Below are 22,820 nucleotides of genomic sequence, written 5' to 3' on the forward strand. Positions count from 1 at the left end.
ACAAAGTCAAGAACCCACACAGGAGCTCTGGCACACAGATTTCAGGGATTGCGAAGCACATCACAGGCAGCTACAAGGTCACCTACCATCCAGATGGCCTGGAAGGCCACGCCTAGGAGACTCACCTCGCCCCACTCTTCCGGAGAAGAGAATCGGCAAGCTAGAAGAGTTTGAGAAAGCCTTGGGGGTGAAGCTGCCAGAACCTCTTTGAAACTGAAGAAACTAGCAAAATTCTTGATAATATCTGTGTGGCAAAAGCTTTTGAATGCCCTCAACCTGGGACCACAGCCAGGCTCCCAGATAAGCTTGGAAGTGACATACATCAATCCTATATTCATCTGTGATCACCCCAGATAAGGAGCCCTTTGGCCAAAAACCATGGACCGCTCTGAAGAGGGTCAGACTGAGCACTTTGAGCTGCTTGTCACAAAGAAGAAACTATGCAACGCCTACAGGAGCTGAATGGCCCCTGGGGCAGCGGCTGCTTTTTGAAGAACAGGCCAAGGCAAGGCCGCTGGCGATGATGAGGCCATGTTCACAGATGTCAAGGGCTGCCCCCCACAGCTGGCTGGGGCGCGGGCATCCACCGAGTCACCATGTTTCTCACAGACTCCAATACCAGTAAAATCAAGGAAGTGCTGTTTCCTGCCATGAAACCGGAAGACAGGGAGAAAATGTAGGAACTGCTGATATACTGGAAAGCACATCAGCTTTGCATTTCTGCAAAAGATCAAGGACTGCAAGGGAATTCTTACATGCTGCTAGTCATTTGGCTCTTGCAGCCACCAGGCAGAGAAAAAGGGAAAAGAATGAAGAATTCCTTTTTCACCCCTTGTTACCAAATAAACCATCTGTCTCTAAAAAAAAAAAAAGGTAAACCAACAAGAACAGAGGTTCTTGTGTGCTTCTCAGGCAACCAGATAATTATAAAAAGGGGGATTAGTATGTCTTCTGAGAGTTAAAATAAGCCCCATTGCTCAATTCCATTAACTAAATGGATTTAAAACAAAACAAAAAACCCAACAGAGCTACAGGCTTCCTGACACTTTGAAATATATAACAGTTTCCAATTAACTGATTGCTTCTGTAATGAAAAAAGCATGGATTACGTCACCTGCTATGCTCACGCAGAGTACATACATACTCACAGGCAGTTCACATGTGTTTTAATAAAAGCCTCATTGTCAGGCTTCCCCTACTCAGGACAGTTCTGTTTTCTTCTTCAGTGCCCCTCCCAAACACAAGAAAACACACACACATATACACACGTGAACACGCCAACAAACCTGAGTTTTCCACCCCTCCAGGGCCTTGTCAAGTATTAAATGCTTTCCTGAAAATCATAAAGGTAACTAAAAAGAGAGTAAAACCTATAATAAGATAAAAATAAGAGGGTATCTAATAAATACTGTACTGGAAGGCACAGGGAGAGGAAGAGAGGGACCAGATAATATAACCCCCTTAACAGAAAATTGATAGCTACTGTCAAATCTGCAAAATCCAGTAGTATAGACTGTGGCAGTTTAAAATGAAGCCTGCAAATTCTTTGACATTCTTCTCATCAAGTGGAGAGGGTCTCTGTTCCCTCCCCTTGAGCCTGAGCAGGCTTTGTGACTGCTCCAACCAACAGAGCTTGGTGAAAGGGAAGTTAGGTAACTTCTGAGGCCAGGTCATAAAAGGCCATGAAGCTTCCAACTGCTTCAGGGGAGGTGCCCACAGCTTGAGTTCACTGTATGTGTCAACATGAAGGGTGTTTTGGAAGGAGATCAACATTTTAATCGGCGAACTTTGGGTAAAGCAGATTGCCCTCCATCATCTGGGTGGGCCTCATCTGGTCAGATGAAGCCTGGTGAGGACACAAAAACTGGCCTCCCCAAGCAAGAGGAATTCTCCAGCGGACGGCCTTTGGTCTTCATCTGCGCCACTGGCCTCCTGAGCCTCCAATTTGTGAGCCCACGTGGCAGATGTTGGACTTGTCAGCCTCTATTATCATGTGAGCCAATTTTTTATAATAAGGCTGCTTCTATAATAAACATGTACATATCCTATGGTTCTGTTTCTCTACAGAACCCTGATAGTCACTCACTGCATAACGATGTTTCAGTCAGCACCAGATCACATATACGACGGTGGTCCCCTAAGATGATAATGGAGCTGAAAGTTCCTTATCACCTAGTGATAAAGTCATAAAGTTATAAGGCGATGCATTATTCATGTGTTTGTGGTGAAGCTGGTGTAAACAAACCTATCATGCTGCCAATCATATGAAAAAATAGCACATATAATTCTGTATAGTACATAACACTGATAATGATAATGGCTATGTTCCTGGTTTATATATTAATATACTATATTTTTCATTATTACTTTAGAGAATACTTTTCCTACTTATTAAAAAAAGTTTGCTGTGCCCCAGCCAGGTAGCTCAGTTGGTTGGGTGTCATCCCATGCACAGAAATGGTTTCAGGTTCCATTCCCGGTCAGGGCACATACCCAGGTTGCAGGTTCAATCCCTGGATGGGGCACATACAGGAGACAGCCAATCAATGTTTCTCTCTCTCTTTCTTTCCCTTCCTCTCTCTCTCTAACATCGATAAAAACATGTCCTCGGGTGGGGATTTTTAAAAGAAAGTGTGCTGTAAAACTATGCCATGTTACGCAGCCAGCAGCCTCATACTTTGTCTCTTGATCGCATCACTTTCTCGTGTGCTTGATTTAATCTTGTGTTTTGTACAGTAACATGCTGTTCAAGTGTTTGTAGCCCAGGAACAACAATCTAGGTGTATAGTAGGCTATACCATCTAGGTTTGTGAAGTACACTCTTTGATGTTCGCACAACAAAATCACCCAGCAGACTGTACCCCCATCGTTACATTATGTCAGGGGTAGGGAACCGTTTCTCTGGCAAGGGCCATTTGGATATTTATAACTTCACTAGAGGCCCAGAGCATGAAAATTCATGCACTGGAGGGGGGCCCCTCAGCCCAGCCTGCCCCCTGTCACAGTATGGGAGCCCTCAGGGGATGGAGGCGACCCGGCCCTCTGCTGCTGCCACTGATGACAGGGCCCTGGTTACCTGAGCCTCGGGCCGGCCCTGGGCAGCTGGGGGGCTGAGGGGACTGGGGGGTTCTCTGGAGGCAGACGGGCCCGGCGCGCCTGCTGCCCCAGTGGAGCTGAGGGGACTGGGCGCCGCCATCTTGTGGCTGTGGACACCGCCATCTTTGAGGGCGTGGTAGTCAATTAGCATATTCCCTCCTTATTGGCTGTGGGTGCCACTATCTTTTAGGATGGGGCAGTCAATTAACATATTCCCTCCTTATTAGCTGTGGGCACTGCCATCTTTGCGATGGCATGAGGGTCAATTAGTGTATTCCCTCTTTATTAGATAGGATTCCTGGGCCATACAAAATTATCAACTTAAAAATTAGCCTGCTGTATTTGGTCAAACATTTAATTAACTCACCCCTAATGCCTTGGCAGGGCCAGACCAAATGATTTTGCGGGCCTTATATAGCTCCCACCCCTGCATTATGTGGGGCATGACTATACATGGAGGAGTCTGGATGGCCACCACGCTTAAGCTATCATATGTATGTCAATAGTGAACACTGAGCCCAGCCTTTCAGCCATCCCCTGCCAAGGCACACAAAGCCTTCTTAGGCCCAGACCGGCCCATTCACCAGCTAAGTGCCACAGGGACCTCAGACATCATGCAGAGCAAAAGCACCCAGCAAGCCCTGCCTGAATCCATGCTACCATGAAACAACTGTTTAAGCCACTAAATGTCAAGGTAATTTGTTCAACGATAACCACCAGAGACCTAAAAACATAGTCAACAGTAAGACACCTGAAAAGAGACGATACTCTGCACTAGGATCAGAGGAGTGATGGGATTTCATTTTCATTTTAAACCATTCTTTGTTTTTTTTTGCATTCTTACAATGTGCAAACATGACTTCGGAAACCGAATAACAAGGTATTATATAACTAAAATTTGCTAAGACAGTAGAACTTAAAAATGCTTCTAACACACACAAAATATATAGTGATGATGTGTTAACTGTGTACATATATCAAATCATCATGATGTACACTTTAAATAGCTTACAATTTTATTTGTCAATTATGCCTCAATAAAGCTGGGGGGAAATTTTTAAAAATTAAAGGGACAACAGAAAACATGCTTAGCACATACTGTGAATCAGGCAGTCTTCTAAATACTCTATGCGTTTTAACTCATTTAACCCTCACAATAACCCCATGAGAGGGGGGTGACTTTATTTTGCCCATTTTAGACATGGGAAATTAACTGCACCAACATCACACATCAAATGGCAGAACCTAGATTCAAACCAGTCAGTCTGGGCCCAGAGCTGCATTTCCACAAAGATCACCCACCAGGCTCGTTCAGCAGTCACAAGCCACTGGATAAAGGTACGGTCTCAAAGTGCCCTTACCTGGGTCTCCAAGCATGTGACTGACCACACTTACTATGCGTCAAGCACTACTGGGCTGCCTTGTTTCTCAAAGCCTACCTAACCTGCAGTGCTCTTTACTCTCCACCTGTACAGTTTTCAAGGCCCAAGGTCCCTAAATATCACCCGAATCTCTCCACTCGGCATTCATTTCTCCACCCCCTACATTTCCAGAATGAACCATTGACAGCAGGTATTTCCCTCCTTCTGACTCCTACTACAATTCTGTATCTATCTCCCCGCTTGCTATGAACTCTGTGAGATTCTTTGCTCTCAACATTTCTTCTACCTTTATATTAGTTTATCTTCAATATCTTCCAGACAAAGAATGGTAAGGAAACAGCAGTAACCCCATGGTCCAGAGTGGTCTGTGAACTAACGCATTAATCTCTCCCCTTGAGAATGGCTCAGCAGTCTCTTCTCTTTAGAGATACCTGCTCTCTAGCCACTTTCTTTTTCTTTTAAATTTAAATTCTTATTGTTTAAAGTATTACATATGTCTCCTTTTTTCCCCCTTGACCTCTCCCCGACCGCTCCCACCCCACTTTCTAAAGACAGCTTTAAAGCTCAGCTCAAGTCTTACTGTTTATGGAAGCCAATCTTAACCGACCAGGCAAGAAAGGCCCTCTTTTGACTCAGAACTCATATAAGCATTCCGTATCTGTTAAGTAAACTAGACACTCCTATGTCACATATAAGGATTCTGCCTAAGTGGTATTGTTAATTTTTATACAGAGTTTCTGATCACATTTAATGGTACGATCCTTCTTGTATCACCTAAAGCTCCTAGCTCCGTACCTTTGCAAAAAGTATCCTATAAAGAAAAATACTACGTGAGTAGTAAATGAGATCACAACAAAGTCACTTTTACCTTATTTATCAAGAAGATATCAGGGTCACCCGGCTCGTGTGGCTCAGTGGTTGAGCAGTGACCTAGGAACCAAGAGTCTGGGTCCAGAGCTACATTTCCACAAAGATCACCAGGCTCGTTCAGCAGTGACAAGCCCGGGTTGTGCACATGCCTGGGTTGCTGGCTCACTTACCAGTTTAGGGCATGCAGGAGGCAGCTGATCCATGATATTTATCTCTTACCAATGTTTCTATCTCTCTATTTCTCTCCCTTCCTCTCTCTCTCTTTTCTCTCTCTCTCTCTATCTCTCTCTTCTCTCTCTTTGTCAAATCAATACAACATATCCTCAGATGAGGATTTAAAAAATAAAATACAGTAATTAATAAATAATAATACAAGAATAAGCTGTTTCACATACAACTGTAAAACTACTTTTGCCCCACCCTGTATACCAGTAATACTACAAAATTTAACACACATTTCCAATGTTGGGTAAATTATTAAATGAAAACATAACCATGACATTGTGGACCTGTATAAGAAGTAAAAGTCATAAAGATTGGAGCAACATTAAGATATAGTGTTAATATACAAACAAAATTGAATATTAGGATTATGACTCCATAAAAATATGAACAGACATGGAAAAGCACTGGAATCGAACACAACAGAAATAATCAGTCTGCTGAGATCGATTAATATGGGTCACCTTTTGTCCATTTGCCAAAATCTCCTTACCAGTAAGTCTATTGCTTTTGCAATTTAAAAAAAGGATACGACAGTCCTGGCCTGTGTGGCTCAGTTGGTTGGGCGTCTCCCATGCACTGAAAGATTGCTGGTTCGATTCCCAATCAGGGTACATGCCTGGGTTGCAGGTTCAATCCCTTGGAGGGTTCATGGAGGAGGCAGCTGATCTAGTGATGTTTCTCATCTCTCTCCCTCTCTCCCCCTCCCTCACTTCCCCCTCCCTTCCTCTTTCTCTAAAAATCAATTTAAAAATCTTAAAAAAAAGAGAATAGGACAAAACTCTCATATACTGCTGGTTGAAGTATAAACTACATTGCAATCTGTTTAGCTGTATATGCTAAACTGAACACTAGAACTCAGCAATTCTACTCCTAAGGACATTCCCAATACAAATACAAATGTGTACAGGTATATCAAGACATGTACTAGAATGTTCAGTCACACAATTCACCACCGACAAAATCTGGAAATGACTCAATGCCCATCAACCCTAGAATGGATAAATAAATCGGGGTAGGATTACACAATGGAATATTGGCCAGCAGTGATAATTATTGAACTATAGCCATATGCAATGTTGAGAAAAAGAAACAATATATATCCACTACTTTTGGATTATTAGGCAAAACTAATCTATGGTTAGACTATCCCTTGGGGATAGTGACTGGAAAGGAGCATGAGGGTTCTTCTGCAATAGGCAGAACACAGTGTTCTGTTCCTGGATCCTGGTGCTAGTTATAAGTTTATGTTCATTTTGTAAATATTTGTCATATTGTATGTTATAGTTCAATTTTTTAAATTACATTTTTAAAAAAAGAGATGGCATAAGTCAAGCTACCCGCACATGAGGCATAAAATTTCCTATAACATTTGAAACCAGTTGGCTTCTTTATTTGACTGTAGAGCAGAAGAGAAGTGTGGTGGCTGTTGCGTAATTTACCTAGCTTCAACTCTGCTCACTAAAATGTGATTTTTTATTTTTTTATGTTTTTTATCTCTACTTTCTTTATTAGTTAAGGAATTACAAATGTGTCCTCATTCCCCCATTAACCCCCCCCCCCCCCGCCCCCGACTCATGCTCTCATCCCCCTGTTGCATTCACAAATAATCCAACAAATGCCTGAGTAAAATATATGTTACTTTTTACTGAGATCCCTTTGGCTGCCTCTGAATCTGCTCATCCCACAGCTACTCCACTTTAACAGGCCTGGGCTCCCACAACACCCTTCTGTTAGCCAGACTCCTGCCCCCTCCCCATTCCTTGAATTTCCTTCAACTACCAGCGGTTCTCAACCTGTGGGTTGCGACCCCTTTGGCGGGTTGAACGACCCTTTCCTTCACAGGGGTCGCCTAAGACCATCCTGCATATCAGATATTTACATTACGATTCATAACAGTAGCAACATTACAGTTATGAAGTAGCAACAAAAATAGTTTTATGGTTGGGTCACATGAGGAACTGTATTTAAAGGGCCAGAAGGTTGAGAACAACTGAACTAAGACCCTTTCCCATTCTCTTCCTCCCTGGACTAGGGGATTAATGCATGAGCAGTTTAGTTCATGTGACTTTCTGTGAGTAGATGTTGAAATGAACCTCTTCTACTGGCCTTTTGCCTGTGATTTCTTTCTTTGGGGCCATTTTGGATGATTTAAAACAAAACTATTTTTAAATTTGCAGTCCCTTTTTCCCCTCTATCATCTCCTCTCCCCACCCCTACCCCCAACTCACTTTGGCTGAGGCAGAAACTCAACTAGAGTGATTGATCTGTGGACTTGGCAAATCTAGAGTGCAGAAGTGTCCCAAAGCAACCCTGTGGCCTATAAGGATAAATCACATTCCTAATTTGTATATTTTTACATATATATCTTTTTTAATTGATTTTAGAGAGGGGAAGGGTGAGAAGAGAAATATCAATGTGAAAAATATCATTGGTGCCTCTAATACCCACCTAGACTGGGGAAGGAACCAGCAACCTGGGTATGTGCCCGGACCTGGAACTGGACCAATTAATGGGACAACTAAGCCACACTGTCCAGGGCTAATCTGTGTGTCCTTAAAGAAGGCATTCACTCCTCCCCTAGGGGACTCTCCTCCATCCTTACACATTTTTTAAAATATATTTTTATTGATTTCAGAGAGAGGGAGAGATAGAAACATCAATGATGAGAATCACTGATCGGCTGCCACCTGCACGCGCCCCACACTGGAGACAGAGCACGTGAGCACCCTGGGCATGTGGCCTGAGAGGGAATGGAACCATGACCTCCTGGTTCATAGGTCCTCACTCAACCTCTGAGCCTCGCCGGCCAGGCTCCTTCGACATTTTAATCTTGACACAGGACAGCCCATATCTAATTTTTCTGGCACTGCCTCAGCAGCAGCACCTTTCCCCAAATCTATTAAGTGTAAAAGGACTGAAGGTAACTTCTGTTTGCTCAGTCTCTATCTTGGGAAAACTTCACCTTAAAATGAGGGAGTACTAGGCTGGGGAGGAGAAATGCTGAGTGACTGCTAATGGGTAACTGCTAATGGGTATAGGGTTTCTTTCTGGAAAATGTCTGGAATTAGGTAGTAATGATGACTGCATAACTTTGTGAATATACTAAAAACCCCTAAATTGTACACTTTAAAAGAATAAGTTTATGGCATGTTTATTTTATCTCATTTTTTAAAATAAAGGTGAGTGTCCAACTTTTTTAGAAAAAAAGGAACTAACAGGTAAAGTGCTAAGTACCACCTAAAAATCAAGTTGAATAAACTCCTAATTAAAAATGAGAAAACCGGCTCTGATTTCAATCCAGCTCAGAGGTAGGGGACAGGAGTGGGTGAAAGTGAGGCAAGAAACTGCACAATGACAGACCTGCACGACGAACCTCCCTTGTTAGTCTAGCGCTCTCGCCCTAATACAACATTTCATTAATCCAAGATGAACCTCGGAGGAGACTATGTGCAGAGAGCGATCCCTGGGGGACGCCATAGGTTGTTTTTCATGATAACTCGGCCAAAGCCCTCACCCAGTCACCCCGACGCAGCAGAGCTCCGGCTGACCTGCCGGACTCCCCGCGGAGAGTGGCCGGGGGTTCCACGCGGACCCGGAGGAGAGGCTGAGCCGGGAGGAGGGGGGTGGCTGCCCGAGCGCAGCACTCCCTGCGTGTCTGCCGACGCGGCGTGTTGGAGGGGGCGCTCAGGGGCCAGGTCCGCTTCAGGGCACGCGCACCCTCCCTCGACCCGACGTTACGGACCCACCAGAAGCCCACGCCGTCCCGACCGAGTCCCGAGGGCCCGAGGCCGAGTTCCCACACCCCTCCCCCACCTGCCGGCCCTCCGACCGCGGCCCGAGTCCTCTCCGAGTCGGCTGAGGGCGACTCGAGGCCACCTGCCGCTCCGGAATAGAGATTAACAGGGCGACCGCCTGCCCTCCCGTGGAGCGGAGAACTTCTCGGGGAGACGTCTCGGAGGGGATCTCCCACCCCATCGCGAGCGGATCAAAGGGCCCGGGGGCATCAAAAGGCCGTGCGCTCCGGCCGGACTTTCCCGCTGCCCGGAGCCAGGCGCGCCGCGCTCCCCTTCCACACGGACCCAGCCCCGCGGCGCAGCGAGCGCCAAACCCCGGCGACCCCGTCCTAGGCCCGCTCTGGGGCCGCCCAGGGAACCGGCGAGAGGGATCCGCGGGGCTGCCCTCCGCCCCCGCCACGGACGCCGTGCGCCCCCGGCGCGCGCCAACTTGGCCCGGCTGGGCGGAGGCCGGGCGGGCGCAGGAGCCGGAGCCCGGGTGGCCCGCGCCCACCCCGCGGGGAAAAGGGCGCAGCGAGTCCCCGGCTGCACTCACCTCCGCGCGCTCCTCCCGTCCTGCCGAGCCGGGCGCGCCGCTCGCGGGCTCCGCCGGCTCCGGGACCTCGGAGGAGGGCGGGGCGCAGGGGGCGGAGCCGGCCCGCTGCCCAGCGCCAGAATTAAACACCGAAACGCCACCCGGCCCAGCAAATGCGGCTTAAGGTGCAGAAGTCGGGGGAGGCTGGTCAGACGCCGGGTGAGGAATGCCTGAGGCTGCTCCCGGAGCTCGGCGGGAGGGAGCCCCAGGCGGCCCCTGAAACCTCCGGGAGCCCCGGCTCTCCGATCGCTTTGTACCCCGGGACCGGCCGGCGGGCGGCCTCAGTGCGCCTGCGCGCGGCCCCAAGCTCACCGAACCCACGAGGCACCTCTGCTCACCTCCTCGGAGGTCCCCGACCCGACCCGCCGGCCTCTGCACCGCAAGAACTAGGCCCAGGAATTCCCTCCGCACTTTCCTCTGCCCACGTGTGTTTGCTTTTACCCCCAGGAAGGGAAAGAGCCCATCCCCCGCCCCCTTGAAACTTGCTTCAGTTCAGATCTATTATCTCTGAGCGGGAGGCGTCCCGGACGCCGCAGGGGTGGCAGGTTAACTCTCCCGCCCTGTGCCTTTTTACTGCAGCCTTTCACTCGCTGAGAATGTGCTCTGCAGCGGTGGGGTGGTTTTCTGGCCCGGGGTGAGAAAGGGATTGTGGAGCGTGCAGGGGTCTTGTCTCCTGCAGGTGCCTGAGCGGGACAGTCTCTGGGGCTGCAGCAGCCTCCCGCCGTTCCCCGAACCGGCCTCGTGTCTCCCGTGCGTTCGCTCCTGCCCCGCCCCGGCACGGAATCCTCCGTGGAAAGCAGAGGATGCCTGTCCAGAGGGCGCAGGTGTTGGGGGCTCCAGAGAAAACGCAGTACCTGCCTTGGGAACCCATTACCGAACCAGGACGTCTGACACTGGATTCCGAGCAATCTCAGTGGGCGCAGGAGAGATGAGTAGGGGTTAAGTGGCCGTGATTTGAGTCTTTCAAATTGAAGATGGTTTGAATAAACAGGACGGGAGGATGTTGATAAAAACCAACTAAGACAAAAACCATTAATGCCAGCTCTCTAATCACTGACTTTCTTAAGGGGGACAGAGGGGGGCTCTCCCAAGCTCTCCTGCGGAGCACACGCCCAGCTGGGCCTTACACACGTCACAACTTTTTGCTAGTAGGTTAAAATGAAGAGTCATCAAACTCCACAAGTTGAAATGCTGGCCTCTGGGGGGAAGAGGCTGGCAAAATCAGTGCTTCTCTACTTGTTCTTGGCAAAGCACACCTGCAAATTCCTGAAATTGATGGCCCCTGCCTGTTAAGAGGACAGGCAAAGGGCAGCTCAGAGATACTGGGAACAGGAAATCTTATTTCAGTCTTAGCCCAGCTGCCGGCTCACCAGGTAACAGTAAATAAACTTCTGGGCCTCTGTTTCTTCATCTGTAGAACAGGATGTATGGATTCAGTAGGTCCTTTCTAAAATCCCCCCCCCCCCCCAGATGTCTATGAAAAACACACAGAGAAACTTCTTCACAAGGTGAGGAGTGGGGAGGGGAAAATCGGGCGGGGACAGGGGGAGGGGGGGGGGATCCTGCATATATAAAGTGCCTGCACCCTGTACTTCTTCTTCCTTAGAGTCAGTAAGCATTTATTTCATAGGCCTTCAAATGTTGGCAACTCTAATCCATCAAAAGTAGGGCAGATCCAGAGTTTTTAGTGGATTTATATTTGAAAAATCCTCATTTTTCAGTCATTTTTCTATTGAGATACAATTCACATAAATTTACTCTTAAAAGGTATAACTCCATGATTTTCAATTATTCACAAAGTTACGCAACCATCACCACTTATCAGATAGAAGGATCTCTTGCAACTGGATAATTCCAGAACACTGTCAGCACTCCACTATAAAGAAATCCATTACAGTCATTCCCCAGTCCCTCCACCCTCACCTTTAGTCCCAGATAACCAGTAATCTACTTTCTCTCTCTATCGATTTGCCTGTTCTCACATTTCATACAATAGACATCCTTTGGGTCTGACTTCTTAAATTTAACACAATATTTGCCAGGTTTGCTCATGCTGTAGCATTGGTACTTCATTCCTTTTTATAACTGAATAATGTTCCCTTGTATGGACAATACCATTATTTACCCATGCATGCATTGATGGACATTTTAGATTGTTCCCACTTTTTGGCTCTTAGGAATAATGCTGCTATGAAATTTCATGTACAACAAATCGGGATGAGAGAGGAGAACCAAGATGGCGGCATAGGTTAACGCAGGAGTTTGCTGCTTTGAACAACTACTTCAAAAGTGAAACCAAAAAACGGAAGGGACATCACCCAGAACCACAGGAATGCTGGCTGAGTGGAAGTCCTACAACTAGGAGGAAAGAGAAACGCATACGGACACTCAGAGGAGGCGCAGTGCTGAAGTCAAATTCTGAGGTGCGGAGTGCGCGGAGCGGGCTGGCGGCCGAGGGCGCGGTTGTTGTTTTCAATCGGGAGGGAGTCGCAGACTCTGAGCACCAGATCCGGGCGAGTCTTTAGGGACCCAGACTCAAACGGGAGAAGCGGGACTGTCTGGCTTCGGTCAGAGCGAGTGCAGCTTTCTCTCCGAGCTTTGCAGCGGGTGCTGGGACTCAGAGAGGCAGAGCCCCTGGGGACAGGACTGAGAGCCGCCATAACTGCTCTCTCCGGCCCACCCTGTTGATCCTGTGTGACCCGCCCCGCCCAAGCCCTGCACAGAGGCATTTGCCAGATAGCCTCAGGCAAAGGCTAGATTAGCACCTCCCTAGAGGACAGAAGTTCTCTCACTGCTGACACAGCTGATTCTCATAGCCACTTGGCCTGGAGGTCAAACCCTCCCTGGAATTAGCTACAACAATCAAGATTTATCTATAAGACTGCGAACAAAGACCACTAGGGGGTGCACCAAGGAAGCATAACAAAATGCGGAGACAAAGAAACAGGACAAAATTGTCAATGGAAGAAATAGAGTTCAGAACCACACTTTTAAGGTCTCTCAAGAACTGTTTAGAAGCTGCCGATAAACTTAATGAGATCTACACGAAAACTAATAAGACCCTCGATCTTATATTGGGGAACCAACGAGAAATTAAGCACACACAGACTGAAATAACGAATATTATACAGACGCCCGACAGCAGACCAGAGGAGCGCAAGAATCAAGTCAATGATTTGAAATGCGAGGAAGCAAAAAACATCCAACCAGAAAAGCAAAATGAAAAAAGAATCCAAAAATGCGAGGATAGTGTAAGGAGCCTCTGGGACAGCTTCAAGCGTACCAACATCAGAATTATAGGGGTGCCAGTAGATGAGAGAGAGCAAGATATTGAAAACCTATTTGAAGAAATAATGACAGAAAACTTCCCCCACCTGGTGAAAGAAATGGACTTACAGGTCCAAGAAGCACGGAGAACCCCAAACAAAAGGAATCCAAAGAGGACCACACCAAGACACATCATAATTAAAATGCCAAGAGCAAAAGATAAAGAGAGAATCTTAAAAACAGCAAGAGAAAGAAACTCAGTTACCTACAAGGGAATACCCATACGACTGTCAGCTGATTTCTCAACAGAAACTTTGCAGGCCAGAAGGGAGTGGCAAGAAATATTCAAAGTGATGAATACCAAGAACCTACAACCAAGATTACTTTATCCAGCAAAGCTATCATTCAGAATTGAAGGTCAGATAAAGAGCTTTACAGATAAGGAAAAGCTAAAGGAGTTCATCACCACCAAACCAGGATTATATGAAATGCTGAAAGGTATCCTTTAAGAAGAGGAAGAGGAAGAAAAAGGTAAAGATACAAATTATGAACAACAAATATGCATCTATCAACAAGTGAATCTAAGAATCAAGTGAATAAATAATCTGATGAACAGAATGAACTGTTGATTATAATAGAATCAGGGACATAGAAAGGGAATGGACTGACTATTCTTGGGGGGGAAAGGGGTGTGGGAGATGTGGGAAGAGACTGGACAAAAATCGTGCACCTATGGATGAGGACAGTGGGTGGGGAGTGAGGGCGGAGGGTGGGGCGGGAACTGGGAGGAGGGGAGTTATGGGGGAAAAAAAAAAAGGAACAAATGTAATAATCTGAACAATAAAGATTTAATTAAAAAAAAAATCGGGATGAGATTTCAAAAAAAAAAAAAGAAATTTCATGTACAAGTTTTGTGTAAACGTTTGTTTTCATTTCTCTTGAGTGTATATCTAGGAGTAGAATGTCTTGGCTAAGTGGTAACTCTATAATTAACTTTTTGAGGAAGTAAAGTTTTTTCAAAGTGGCTATACTATTTTACATTCTCATTATGAGGGTTTTAATTTCTCCAAATTCTTGACAGCAGTTGTTACAGTCATCATTTTGATTATTTATATCCTAATAGGTATGAAGTGGTATCTTCTGGTTTTGATTTGCGTTTACCTAATGATTAATGATGTTGAGCATCTTTTCATAATCTTACTGGCCATTTGTATATCTTTGGAGAAATGTCTATTCAATCCTTTACCCATTTTTAAATGTTTATTGTTGAGTTGTGAGAGGTCTTTACTTATATCTGATAAGTGATACTAGTCCTTTATCTGATATATGATTTGTAAATATTTCTCCCATTCTGTGGATTGTCTTTTCAATTTCTTTATAGTGTCCTTTGAAACACATATTTTTTATTTGATAGTCACTAACACTTATGTTATAAGTTAACACAATAGTTTTTCAGACTATAATAGTAATACATACCCATTATAAGAAAAAAAAAAAACTTTGGAAAAAGATAAAACAGGATAAAGAAGAAATAACAATCACTTATGGCTCTATCACCTAGGTATAGCCACGGTTAAGATTATAGAAGATTTCCTTCAGCCCCTTCCCTTTTTTAAACTTTTATTGTTGACACTATTACGGATGTCCCCATTCCTCTCCCCTTTGCCCACCTACACCCAGCCCTCGCCCCCCACCCCCCTTCCCTCTAGCCACAGGCCCTTTTTTCACACACATTATTTATTTATTTATTTGCTATCTCTCTACGCATGGGGTAATAATGAGGACTCTTACTGGCAGCATCCCCCATGTTCAGAACCTTCTCCTCTCCCTCTTTTCCCATCAAACCTAATTTGGCCAGTGTTCATTCCCTCTGGATTGAGTTAAGCTAATCTGGTACATTAAGAATACATGTAACCACAAGTATACAAGATTTGCAGTTAAAGAGCATCTGCCCCGGTTCTTTGATATACACTGTCAGACTACTTGCATGCTGGACCTTCATGTAACACAATTAGGTATCTGCTGTACACTAGGAATTGTGTGCAAATAGCAGCAGCCAGCTCCTTGTCTATCAAGTGGGAATAATACCACTGTGCCTGCTTAGCCAAATTGCAGTGAGGATCAAGCCTTGCAGAGAGAGTGGGCCCGGAATGGGCCTTGGGTATGTTGCAGATAGGAATCTAGACCCCCAGTGTCCTGTACACCAGGCCCCTAAGGTCCATGGCAGCCAGGAGATCAATCAGGAGAGAGTGAGGAAGACGCCAGGCAAGAAGCCAGCAAAGTCCTACCAGGCCTGCGGGGCAGGCCCTGGAAGTAACTTCTTTCCTCATACTCTTCATTTCTCCTTTTTTTTTTTTTTTTTTAATAGTGGATTCCACAGTTATCACTGACATTTTTAAAAAGTTTTTGTCATCCTCAAATATGTTAGAGATGTAAGGGTAGGGGTTTTATCTGGCTTCATGAAAGAGAAACTGTGATAGCAAGAATGTGTGTGTGTGTGTGTGTGTGTGTGTGTGTGTGCACGTGCGCTCCTACCCGAGCAAACCTGGGTCACAAGTGAGTCTCAAAGAAAAAGTAAACTGGGGAGCAGGGGTTCTAGATTTTACTACGGAAAGCTGTGTGTTCCCTCAGTCTTGCCATAGTCTTACTGCCACTAAGGAGTCTTCTTTTTAAGGAACGTATGTTAATATTACAAAATGCTAGTCGGTGACTGACAACCTGGAAGACTTGCCTCCTGCCAGTGGCTCTTGGTTTCCTCTTCCAAAACGGTGGTTGGAGAAAGCTAGAATGGGAAGCAGAAGGGAAGGGCCCCTGTGGCAGGCTCTGCTCCTTTCTATATCCCAGAGCTCAGACCTCAGATTTCACTACTTGGTTTTCCACTTAGTTATAAGCATTATGAAGCTTAGGGAATGTCAAAGCCAGGTGCTGCCTGTATCAGAAAACACATAAGGTAATTCATCTAAATCTAGAAAGAAAAGAGGACCTAATTTATTTTAATCTATAACATGATAGCCTCACCCTTGTGGTTCCTGGAAATAACCATTGGAAAGGGAAAGGACTGGTTGATTCATTTGCTTTCGGTATTTTGCAAGTAAGTTGCTGTTCAGTGTGCATTAAGCTAAAGCCCTGTTTGAGCACATTTTATATGCTGCTGAAGGACAGAACCCTAGTTCAGGAAATTTGAGCTAAGAATAGTCTTTATTCATAATTATAATCTTCATTATTTCATTGTTACTATTATAAAATATTTATAGAGGATTCAAAAGGTATATGACATTCTCCTAAGATGCTGAGTGGAGGGATTATGTGTATTAGCCTGTCCCTGCAGAACCACTATATTTAGAACATTTATTTATTTAACAAGCATTTATTGAGGGCCTACTGTGCCCAAAGCACTGGGTTCAGCTTGATAAAGGACACAAACAACCCCAAGAAACTACCTGCCTTAATGTCCTTTGATAAGTTAAGTGTAGCTCCCTTTAACCATGAATTATTTTTGAATGTTAAAGATGGCTTGCTTACCTGGCGGTCCTCAAAACCTTGTCAGGAAGGTGGGTAAAGTCAAAGATTGAGCACCAGGACTGACCAAGGTGGAGAAATGATGGCTCCCTACTTGGAGGCTCCGGTTACAGACAGAGCCGTTCACTGAACACTGTATTCAAAGGAGACCTGGTGCGTATAAGCTAGTGTTGAATTTCAACAAAGAAGGGCTTAGTCAACTTTTCTCTTCGGGGCATAATTGAACAACCTGACAAAGCACAGCCGAAGGAGGGGAGGAGAATGCTGGAAGGGGAGGAGGCAGACACAGGGTCTGGGGACAATGGCTTTGGTTCAGGGGTAGAACCCTCTTTGAAATTCAGCTTTGAGACTTGGAGCCAAGGCAGTTACTTACAGGATTTTTCCAAGGTTTTATTGTCTACTGTCATTCCTAGGTAAGACAGGAAATACACAGAGTTCTAGAAAGCTGTTATCATTATTATTTTATTATTTTGCTATTATTTTAACAAATAAGTTCACCCAGCTCCTTTGCAGTCACCTTAGGTTGGCCTAACGGGCAGTTCACTTATCTAACCAATGCGCATATTGTACGTATCCGCTACCTGTACTAGTCTGTGCACCTTAGGAGCACGGTCCTCTCTGTGTTGTCCAACTTTTATGTATCTAAGAACTCACAGTACATTGCCTGGCTAATTGGAGCTATTTTTTATTGTGCCGGTTATTATTTTGTTACATTTTGCAAACTGAAAATAACACAAATGTTGTACAATAGGGAATGTTTGAGATCATATGACATAGGGAAGAATGCTAGACAGCCAGTAAAAATGCTAAGAACGTTGAATCTGTTGGTACTTATGAAGTAATTCTAAGGGGGAAAATCAAATACCATGTAGAGTGTAAACACTGATAACAACTATGTCAAAAAATAAATGCTTGTGAACTACCAAGGATCAGCAATGATCTTCAAAGATCAAAAGTGATTGAAATAGGTTAAGGTCTAATAAATTCTTTATCTTCAAAAGCTTATTAAAACATATATATCATTGTATTAGTTATTTTATTGCTGTATAAACCAATAACCCCAAGACTTAGAAGCTTGAGACCATAAACATTTATCATCTCACACAGTTGCTAAGGGTCAGATTCTGGGAGCTGCTTAGCTGAACGGCTCTGGCTCAGGGTCCCCCATGAAGCTGCAGTCAAAATGTCAGTGCAGGCTGCTGTCATCTGAAGGCTTGTCCACAGCTGTGGGTCCACTTCCAATAAGGCGCTAACTGTTCCTTATCATGGGAACCTCTCCTCTCCACAGAGGGCCTCTCCATAGGGCTGCTCATGGCAGGCAGCTGCTTCCCCCAATGCCAGTGATGAGAGAGAGAGAGGAGAGAGAGAGAGAGAGAGAGAGAGAGAGAGAGAGAGAGAGAGAGAGAGAGAGAGAGAGAGGATGAATATGAATAGTCATGATAGCTGCAATATCTTTTGTAACCTAATCTCAAAAGTGACCTACCATCACTTCTGCCATATTGTATGGTCACATAGACCCACCCTGGGATGATGTGGCAGGAGACTAAACAAAGTCAGGGGTGAATACTCAGAGACAGGGATCACTGGGGATCATCTTGCAGGCTGGCTTTCACAATTATTAATAACAACTAGAGGCCCAGCACACGAAATTGTGTGCGTGTAGGGTCCCTAGGCCTAGCCTGCAATCAAAGCCATGTCTGCCGCTCCGCAAAGCTGCTCACCGCTGCCCCGGGATGCTCCACGACGCTGCCACCACCCTGCGACCCTCCGTGACGCTGCTTGCCACCGCCCTGGACGCTCCTCCGCGACGCTGCTGCCGCCCCAGGACACTCTGTGGCACACCGCTGCCACCCTCGGCCCTCCGCAACGCTGCTGCCCCAGGACACTGCACACTGCTGCCACCCTCGGCCCTCCGCGACGCTGCTGCTGCCCCAGGACACTGCACACTGCTGCCACCCTCGGCCCTCCGCGACGCTGCTGCTGCCCCAGGACACTGCACACTGCTGCCACCCTCGGCCCTCCGCGACGCTGCTGCCCCAGGACACTGCACACTGCTGCCACCCTCGGCCCTCCGCGACGCTGCTGCTGCCCCGCAAGTCCAGTCCCCAGTCCCGCTCTGCTGCCACCCAGCCAGTTCCCGTGGTTCCCCATTGGCCATCCAGTGATGGGAGCCTGCGGGCTGGGGGGAGGGACCGAGAAGTGGTCAATGCACCTCATAGCGACTGGTTGATTGGTTGTTCTGGTCTTGACGTCTGGCCTTTTATTATTACAGATAATATGGCATTTTTGCTCAAAAGCATGTTTCGGTTATTAAATATACATTTTAGGTATACACTGAAATATTTTTTCAAAAATACCTAATTCTCCTAATTATATTTTTCAAAAAATAATCATGATAGTTATTTAGCACTTTCTATGTGCCAAGCACTATGCTAAGCATTTTCCACGGACCCTCTCCTCCAACTCTCACAACTCCAAAGGAGGCACTGTTAGTTGCCCATTTCACAGAGATGGGACCTGAAGCACAGAGAGGTTAAGTAACTGGCTCAAGGGCACAGTAAGGAAATCAGAATATGAACTCTGACCAATGAAAACACATACAGCATCACTAAGCTACATGGATTCCCTCTAGTCATAGTTTTGTGAAAGAAATCCCTAACCTATCCATGCTTTACAGGCACACAACCATCATTCTAGGTAAGTGGTTCAGGATTTCCTTGCAGCTACAGAGTAAAGAAAGACTAAAAATTGGAGGTTAGGTTCATGAGGTCCTTTGTCATGATTAAGACAATATGAGTTACCTGTCTTTTTTTTTTTTTTTAATCTTGTAGGAAATACTCTGGTAAAATGCAACACATAGTTTTTAATATCATTTTCTTGATCTCAGAGAGAGGAAGGGATACGGAGAGATAGAAACATCAATGATGAGAATCATTGATTGGCTGCCTCCTGCATGCGCCCCATCGGGGATCCCGGGCATGTGCCCTGACTGGGAATCGAACCCCTGGTTCATAGGTCGATGCTCAACCACTGAGCTATACCAGCCGGACAATTTTTTTTTTTTAATGAACAGTCTACATTTGTTGCCATGTATGTTTATTTTTTAACCTTAGAAGATGTATTAGAAATTTCTAGAAACCACAAAAATTCTAAAAACAAAAGATGCTTTTATCCTAGAAGAGAAATAAGCTAGGTCAGGACTGAAGTATTTCCATTGCCCAAGTAATAGCCTGTCGCTCTGTAAAGTGACCCTATAAAACTTGAACAAATATTTACCTTTAACATTAGAAAAGGACAGGGCAGCAGGTGACATTTCATAAGGCATGAAATGAAAGAACTTCCTTCCTTTATTCCTTTAGTTAGTATGTTTTTTTCCCCAGACACAGAGGTATTGTTTGATAAAAGGTCAGCATTCAATCTAACTTGCCCAGGTCTACCTACAACTGTTAACTGTACACTTGGTCATTTCAGAAGGCCAGTTTACTAGTTGACAAGTGCATTCAATAAAGGTCTCATTGATATTGAGTTTTTTCCTTAAACCACTAAATATACCAACTATAGTTATAACCACGAAACTTTATTAGGTTAAGTGCTAGCCACCATGACTATATTATCTCTAATACTTTCAGCAATTGTGCAGGATAGATTCTGCAGTTACAAAGCCCAATGAAGGTAAGCAATTTGTTAAGCACACACAAGCAGGGCAAAGACTCAAACCAAGATGATCTGTCTGATTCCCAAATCTGGGCCAGTTTCCAGGTGCCATCAGCCTAAGCAGTAGCCTTACCTAATGGCTCCATATAAGTTGCAACAGCCAAATATCACGCGGTCCATATTTACACTAAAATGTACACTGTTTATCTGAAATTCAAAGTCTTGTGTTTCTATTTGCTAATCTGGCCTCTCCATGTGGAAGGAAACTTGGGGCTTCTTGAATGTAGTGGCTCTCAGCCAGGGGTGCTTGGCAAAACATGCACAGGTTCTACCCCATATGCATGAAGCTTCTGAAATGGATCCAGGCCTGTGAATTTTCAAAAATATATATGTAATGAGTACCTGCCCTGTATCAAGTGTTTTTCTATGCTTTGGAAACAGAGCAAGAAACAAAATAAAATTCTACTTGTGGGGATCTTCCCAAGTGACTCCACAACGTCAACCCTGTTTAGAAACAATGGGTCCAGCACCCTCATTTTACAGATTGGGGGAACAGAGGCCCAGAATGGTGTCATGATGGCTCAAGATCACTGATAGAGGAGGGACTGGAGATCAAGTCTCCTAACTCCTAGACCAGTTTTTAAAAAACAACAACATGCCCAACCGGTGTGGCTCAGTGGTTGAGCGTCGATCACGGTTCAATTCCCTGTTAGGGCACATGCCCGGGTTGCGAGCTCAATCCCCAGTGTGGGGCATGCAGGAGGCAGCCAATCAGTGATTCTCTCTCCTCATTGATATTTCTACCTCTCCATCTCCTTTCCTCTCTGAAATCAATAAAAATATATATTTTAAAACAACAACAACAAAACCTCTCTGCCTTCAATTTTCTAGAATACATCCCTTTAGTATTTGATTTTCTTTAAAATTACCATCTTTGGTTTGCAAAATATGGTGTCAGACGCTAGGTCATTCTTAAAATAATACACTTAATATTGCTTGAGGCTCTCATTTGTAACCATAGCACCAAGATTATAGTTGTCAATAGAAAACCGTAACAGAGAATCCTGACCCCAAAGGACAGTGGCAGTCATTATTGGCGCTCCATTCTTTACCCAGCAAGTGAGCAGCACTTTTCACATGCGTTGACTCATGCATTCTCCCTACCACCCTATCTCCTATAAAGGAGACAGAAAAGATGGTATTATAACTGCCCTTTACTATTGAGGTAACGGAGACGAGCTCACACATCAAGTTCAATCAACTCATAAATGGCAGAAATAGGGCTCAAGTACAGAATTTCTCTCTCCAAGTTGGAATAAAATAATCTAAGGGTGAATACCAGTTTTAGCTTCTTTCTTTTCTTCCTCCTTCAGCAGGAAAGGGCAGCAAAGGTGGGAGAAACCTGTTGCCAGTGCAGCTCTAACCTGCCCGCCTGCTGCAAAGCCTGTCCCTCCCCTGCAGCTCTGTCCTCTCCTCTTCAGCTTCACATTCCAGCCCATGGGGACGATGTGAGGGCACACTACTGATGGCAGGAAAACCTCCATCCAAATGCACACAAGGCACCCAGGAACTGTGCCCACTCTGCCCCCCAAATTGTAGGGATTGATGGAGCATATTAACTAGTTAGTACTTCATTTGTAGGAAGTTAGCAGGCACACTGGACTGTGTTTTTGTTTTTGTTTTTTTACAAGATGGATATGAAACCATGCAGGGCCACGGAAGAAGGAAACGGGAAATGAGAGCTGGGGGAATGGGGCCTAGGTTTGCTGGGGAAGAAGCTGACTTCTTGTCCATTTTCCTGAATTCCCAGCGCAGGCACACTCCACACGAATTTGAAAAATAAAACTGCCACAAAACCAAAAGCAAAACAAACAAAAAGAAGAATAAAGCTGCCCAGGTCTGTGCCGCTACCTCTTTTGGGTATAGGCTGCCTTCAGCAGTGAGGGGTTGCTGGGGAGAGTTTGGAAGCCAGACTCCAGCCCACCCCCATCATTTGGAGACTTGAACAGACCTGCCCAGAATAATTTGCCCATCAGTTCCACCATCCGTTCCTCCAATCCACACTCTAGCACACTCATCCCATTGATTTCCAGTTCACTCCCTTCTGCTTCAGGCTTTCAGTGCCCTGTTGAGGACCCATTCATTTTAACAATGGCGATTCTTGCCTTCAGGATGTAAGTCAGTCTCAAGTACTAGTGCAGAACTCAGTATAGTTATTTATTTGTTTTTCAAAGACTTTTAGCCTCGCTGGGCATGGCTCAATGGTTGAGCTTTGACCTATGAACCAGGAGGACACAGTTCTATTCCCAATCAGGGCACATGCCCTCAGGGCATACAGGAGGCAGCAGATCAATGATTCTCATCACTGATGTTTCTATCTCTCCCTCTCCCTTCCTCTCTAGAAATCAATAAAAAATATATCTTAAAAAAATTTTTAAA

General features: G+C 45.3%; 1 protein-coding gene across 1 annotated transcript in view; it reads right to left on the minus strand.

Moving 5' to 3' along the window:
• Positions 1 to 10,022, minus strand: part of KANK1 (KN motif and ankyrin repeat domains 1) — a 192,992-nt gene extending 182,970 nt beyond the window's left edge. The window contains exon 1 of the mRNA XM_059656816.1: positions 9,903 to 10,022. The gene's annotated coding sequence lies outside the window, so the exon portion shown is untranslated. The remainder of the gene's footprint in view (positions 1 to 9,902) is intronic.
• Between the last annotated feature and the right edge of the window lie 12,798 nt (positions 10,023 to 22,820).

This window comes from Myotis daubentonii, chromosome 11 (assembly GCF_963259705.1).
Source record: "Myotis daubentonii chromosome 11, mMyoDau2.1, whole genome shotgun sequence".
Taxonomy (NCBI): domain Eukaryota; kingdom Metazoa; phylum Chordata; class Mammalia; order Chiroptera; family Vespertilionidae; genus Myotis; species Myotis daubentonii.